We start from the raw sequence: 6,390 nt of genomic DNA on the forward strand, positions 1-6,390 counted from the left end.
ATAAAAACATGTTGTATTGATTAATTTACCGAAATTCAGTTAAAGTTTCTTTCAACTTAATGTGCTTGTATATATAAACTTGTATATTCATATTTTGTAGTGATGTGATTATCTGGTGCTACAATTCTAACGTCTAATAGGTTTTATTCTATTTCAGTTTATTTTATGCTTTGCCAGAATGTGCTTACGGAAGATATTCTCAAGCATGAAAATAAATTATAGGCACATAGCTATTCTTTAAATTATAAACTTCCTGATTTTTAGGGACCTGTATTCTTTTTCTCTTTCACTCCTCCACGTACCAAAACCCAGGGAATATTCGGTTGTTTTGTATGAAAATGTAGTTAAGGGAAGTACACCCACTTCTTCTGTCTCATGCAAAGACTGAGCTCTTTAACTGGTCTCTCCTTTGCACTCACTTTCCTCTCCAAACTATTTTGCACAAGGCAGCCAGGGTGATCCTTCACAAACACACATTTGACCTTGTCAACTCCCTGCTTACAAGAGTGTAATTACTTTCTATTGTCACTAGCACATTGCTTTGAACAGACTATATAATCAAAAATACCTGCTGAATATTGCATGCCCCCAGGATAAAGTCCAAACTCTAATCTGTCTTCACTTACGTGTTTGGTGACCTTTTGGCTTCATTACTGATCAATCACCCAGTGTCACTTAGGTGACATGAGGCCATTTCCATAATATCTAGTATCAGATGACAGAGAAGAGATGAAATAATTCCTTCAGCATTTAAATATCTAAGCTCAGAAGTGACACCTGTCACTTCTAATATGTCATCGCCCCAGAGTCACATGATTCTTCCTAAGTGCAAGAAATTGGTGGTGTCGGAAGTACAGTCTCCATGTGCCTCGAAGAGAAAAGAGCCAAATATCAGAGAACACAGCACTGTGGGCCACAGGGCCTTATCCATAACACGAATTTCATAAACTCTTAACGAGACATAATCAAGATTCATTAGACTGCAAAAGATGACACAGAAACACTTTGGCAAACAAGGGAATTAACTAGTTCTTGTGCAAAATTTCAAGAAAGGCAGGGGTACTGCTTGACTTTATGTTTCAGAAACATAGACTTTTCCATTTTTATATATTCCTACTGATTTCCCATCTCTACCCTCCCCTGGTTCTCAGCCTTATTTCTCAGACTGGTCTCTGGCACAGCTGTAGAGGTGGAATTGTTGTCAAGTCCAAGTTGTACATTCCCTACTTTCCCAATTGAGTCTTGCTCTCTCTTCGTTTCAAGTTCAAATACATTATTGAAGGACTCTGGTTCCCAGTTTAGCCTCCTCGGAGTTGGAGTAATATGTTCCATGCAGCTTGAACTTGAATGAAAAACGCTTCTTTAGGCCAATCACCACATCCAGAAAGTAGAGGTTAAGCACTGTACAACTTACTAAATCCTTATTACCTGGAACCCTGAAGTAGTTTCTGCCCTTATAATATAACAGTGACTATATGAATGGGCAATGGCCATCTCATGTGTAAAAATAGAACACTGACACAGAACCTCTGCAGCAATCAGTTTAAACCACAACCTCTACAGCATTTGGCCCCAAATAGTAAGGAACTAGTTGATAACTGACAGCTTCCCTGATCTTTGCCCTCCAGCTCCAACTTAGGCCCAACCACAAAAAGCTAATTATGAGTCCTAAACAGTCACACAGGATGCCCCACTCTGGTTAGCCCACCCCCAGATTCCCTGTGCCAACACTCCAATCAGGCCACATGTGAAGTTTTCTTTTCTTTCCACTATAAACCTTTTCCACTCCCTGCCTGCCATGTAGTCTCTGCGAAATGCAAGTGTTGGTGGCTATTCTCTTGCTATATCAAACTCTGATAAATATCTTTTACTTGTTCTCATTTGGGAGGTTTTGTTTATTTTCACCACCATTAAGGAGACTTTGCAACAACCCTTAAACTAAATACACCTAATTATGCGAAGCCTTTATTTTCTACCTAAATAAAAATTCTTTTGAACCATGTTACCAAAGAATGCCCCCTTTGTGTTGAAAACTTGTGGTCACTACTAAATTAGTAGAGGCTTCTGTTTTGCTTATTTATTGTCCTTTTCCATTTTTGTACTATCTTATGGGTTCCCTATAATGATAAAAACATTATTTCTCCAAGGTGACACAGTATATTTAAACCCATGTTATTACTACTTATGAGGTTGTTTTGTGATTTACATGTCATATTATTAGCAAAGATGCATTAATCTTAACCTGATTTTTTTTTTCTCCCTCAAGGATGAAATACAACCAAACATATATCTGATAGTGATTCAAACTCTCATCTTGTCCCGTCAGACCTGTCTTAAGTGACACACTTTTAATTAATAGTTTCTACCTTGGAAAAAAGAAAGGTAATCTCGTTTTGGATAAGCTATTACTTCGGAACACTCAATCTGCCTGGATTGTTGAGTTAATTCTTATAACTGGAACATGCATCCTAGCCTGAGGCAGAAAGAGAGAGAAACAAAAGAGCTAGAGAGAGCACAACAGAGAGAAAATGGACATTTATAGAGATAGTATTAGAATAGTATTAGAATAGAAGGGACTTTTTTTTAGTACCTACTAACCATATCAAGTGATGGAAGGACTTATTTCCCAAGCATATCACTTTAATGATTTTGCATTGTTGTCCTCTGCTCTGAATAATGATTGTCCTTATAGTCTGCAAAGTATAGAAAAGGTAGAGAAATTAAATCATGTATTAAGACAAAAATTACTTGACCTTTCAGAAGGACTCCTTCTCCCTTGGTCTGCAATCCTTCCCTTACGTATTTCTTTTCCCCCATAGGCTTTCCTTTATGAAATTGTTTCTGGGCGACCTGTGAGATGGGGCCTAGTTCCACCACTAGTCAAGTCTTCAGTGTTGTGTTCATTTACTACAATTGATGTAACCCAGAGATTGATGTAACTATCTCTTAATGTGACTATCTACATATCTATCTTAAAATTAGAATTCAGAGTTGAGATGGTTGTTATAAGGACATTTCAAAATGCATTAAATTGAGATGATTGCTATAGGGACACTTCAAAAGACATTAAATTGAATTTTAAAATGAATTTGGAGATTTTACTTTACAGAAAATAAAACTGACTTGGTTGGTTGAATGATTTTATTTGCCATTTAGCTCCTAATTTCAATCTGAGGTCTGCTAACCCCTGGGATTAAGAGAAAACTTTATGAAGAGCATTCTGACGAGGTAAATAATTTTAACCAGTTTTCAGGTGTCAGATTCGAATAACTGTTTCCTAATTCTTGTTGCTCCTATTTCCATTCTTTCCTTTAAAAAAAAACCCTTTCTCCCACAAGGTTTCATTTTTCAAAAGAGAAATGTACTTCTCAACCTTCTTAAACTTGACTCTGATGCATTGTCTTTGGGCGTTGAAATTTCCAGGATGCAAAACAAAGGGGACAATTCAAAACATTCATCTCTATTTTAAAAAGTAGATGACTCCAATAGCTAGGTAACAAAACCTTTGACAAATAAATTTTTTATGTTTTTATATTGAATTCTTTCAAAAAATTGAAGAAATATCTAATTGAGTTGTCAGTGGACACATGACTATAAATCAGTTTTTATGATAAATTACTCTGCAATTTTTGTCATAGTTCTTGGAAGGAATTCAAAGAATTGAGTGACATAAAAAAGCCTCTTCTCTCATCTCCTTATTTCTGAGAATAAGATTTCTCAGAGGTTAAATCTCTAAAAATGAGAATATAGAAATATAGAATCTGATGGTCACCTTCTAACAGTAAGCAAGATTTATCTATGGATACATGAATTTATAATAAAAAATTTATTGAGATGCAATTTCCCAAGAATGCTTTTAAAAATAATTGCATTTCAAAATCTACCCAATTATTACTTGTTAAAAATTAAACCAAAACATAAATTTAGTTTTATTTTTAACAAATAATAATTAAAATAATAATTTTAAAAATGCATAAAACTATACAGCAACTGAAAGTTAAAATTATTATTATTATTGTCCATGTGATCAATACGTGGCTTTCAAGCACTAAATCAGTAAATACAGTTGGTAACCATTCTGCAGGGAAGGCAGTGCCATGAACTCTGGGGTCGTTTGATTTAAGTGGCCCAGGAAGGCTTGCGTGGTGGCCATCTCAAAGATGGCAGCACTATATCAGAAACAAAAGTCTCTTCCATTTCTCTGAATTCCAAACCTCTAGGGTTTTATAATTACTGAAGAAAGGCAGAGGAGCCTTTAAAATAACAGATATTTAATTTTTCCACAAAATACTTCAGGCAGGAACAGAGTCACATTTAATGTTTATTTAGGAAAGTAAGTGAATGTGGCATTTTTGCCCTTGAGCATTGTGAAGAAACTTCATAACTCTTAATACCCAAGTTGCCAGCTTTCCTATATCCTGAGGATCGTGACAGACTTTCTCAGTGTTGATGGTTTCATGTGCATTTACCTCACCCCTATCAGTAATGAAGGACTGTGAAAACTCTGAGATGGCAAGAACCACCACTTGTAGATGCAGAGGGTAAGAATCCAAGTATCATCAATGCAGATATCATCTTCTAGATATCTTTTTTTGAGGGTCCTTCTCTTTGAAATTTCACTTGCTTTCATAAATGGTTAACTGGGCAGTGGTTCTATTTTAAAATGTCCTCTTTTCATCTTTCCAACGGAAAGATTTTGAAAGTTGTCTGAAGCTGACATTGTAGACGTTCGCATTTTAATAGAGATGCCTTCTTCCATGAGATTTTGAGTGTCTTTTTAAACAAAAATTGAAAAGTATTGTCTGTAGTTCTATATTTCTAGTAGTTATTTCATTGACTGAGAGCATCTAATGTGTCATACTATTCCTGTGTTCATTTTTATTTTATATAGCTCTGTGGAAGGATCGACTGTCATTTTTAAGGTAGTGAAACATTGGATATTGATGTGTACCACTGTTATATCAATGCACTTGTTTTCAATTAGCAATAATCACACCTCAGGTAAACCTCATTGGCTATGCTTATACTGCCCCTGTACAAAGCTTCAGTGTATTAGATTGTAGAGAAAGAAAGCTATGTGGCATAGAGCTAAGAACAAGGATTGTGAATATAAATAGCTCTAGGTTTGAATCCTGGTTCTGTTGCCGTCTTTAACCATTTTCTGTAGATATCTGGTTAATTGTTATGTAATTGATACTTTATAATTTTAAAAGAAATATTAAACATTATTCATTTGTGAAGATTAGATCAATGATTTTTATTCAGATATTCTGGCTCTAGGTCATTGAAAGTGGTGGGAATCAATATGAAACTGTGATAGTTTTGAAATGTTGTTATTTTATAATGAGACTAGATTGATAGATAATAAATCATTCCACATTATAAGAAACAGTGTAACAGACAAGAGCTTGGAAAATTCCTACCAGTCTTTGTCTCCTTCCCTTGTGCATTTCCCTGTTTTATAACTGAGTTGAATTTCTTCTGATGTTTTTTGAAGCTAACATTTTGATATTCCTCATCACAGAAATCAATTTATTCTTAATCTCATAAGATATATTGTCTTTGATGGAGAAGATAAGGAAACTCTTTATTAGAGTACTAATTCTACTTTACAGTGTAGGTCTCCTTTATCCTAGGAGTCACATTTACAAAACTTTCTCTTTTATTTTTTTAAATTTATGTAAATTTTATACTCCTAGGTATTAGAGATGAGTAAAATAATACAACAGAAAGAGCACTGTTATATTACACTGAATTTGTTATAATGGTAACCTTTTAAAACAGAAAATTAATTTTATCCCTTATCTTGAATGTGCTGTGGCATTTTAATATTCACCTATTTTGAGTGAGTAGATTATAAAAATAAGTGTTAGTTTGGAATGTCAATATCTTTACTGTTCCATGGTAGCAGTGTGTCTTCCTTTGGACAACAGGCACTTTTCAAACAATAAACGTGCATTTGAACTGTACATACCTTGACAGTGTCCCCTTGGACTGGAAGACTCCTCTCTTCAAGTTGTCATTGCCTTCGTAGATGTGGCTCTTCCAAACTGAGGAGAGAAATTGATTCACTATTATTAAATTATGGTCACAAGTATTAACTTTTGGTCTGATCAAAGTTAAAATTATAAGCATTCATAGTTTTAAAGTTCTAATTTTAAAATAGTGACACTTTAGATACCTAGGTACAGATACAGACAGTGATACCATCTTGCAAAACACATGCTGTCATTTAGTTGTTGTGCTTGCCATTACCCAGGGCTGATTATGTTTCAGAAGTTGACATTGTAAATATTACTTTTATCACTTTACACATTCCTTCTTCAAACACACACACATGTCCACACACACACACACACACACACACACACACACACTCACATACACAAT

General features: G+C 34.8%; 1 pseudogene; it reads right to left on the reverse strand.

The window, feature by feature from the left end:
• Nucleotides 1–4,911: 4,911 nt before the first annotated feature.
• On the reverse strand, nt 4,912–5,044 carry LOC132423800 (U4 spliceosomal RNA; annotated as a pseudogene).
• Between the last annotated feature and the right edge of the window lie 1,346 nt (nt 5,045–6,390).

This window comes from Delphinus delphis, chromosome 3 (genome assembly GCF_949987515.2).
Source record: "Delphinus delphis chromosome 3, mDelDel1.2, whole genome shotgun sequence".
NCBI classification, from domain to species: domain Eukaryota; kingdom Metazoa; phylum Chordata; class Mammalia; order Artiodactyla; family Delphinidae; genus Delphinus; species Delphinus delphis.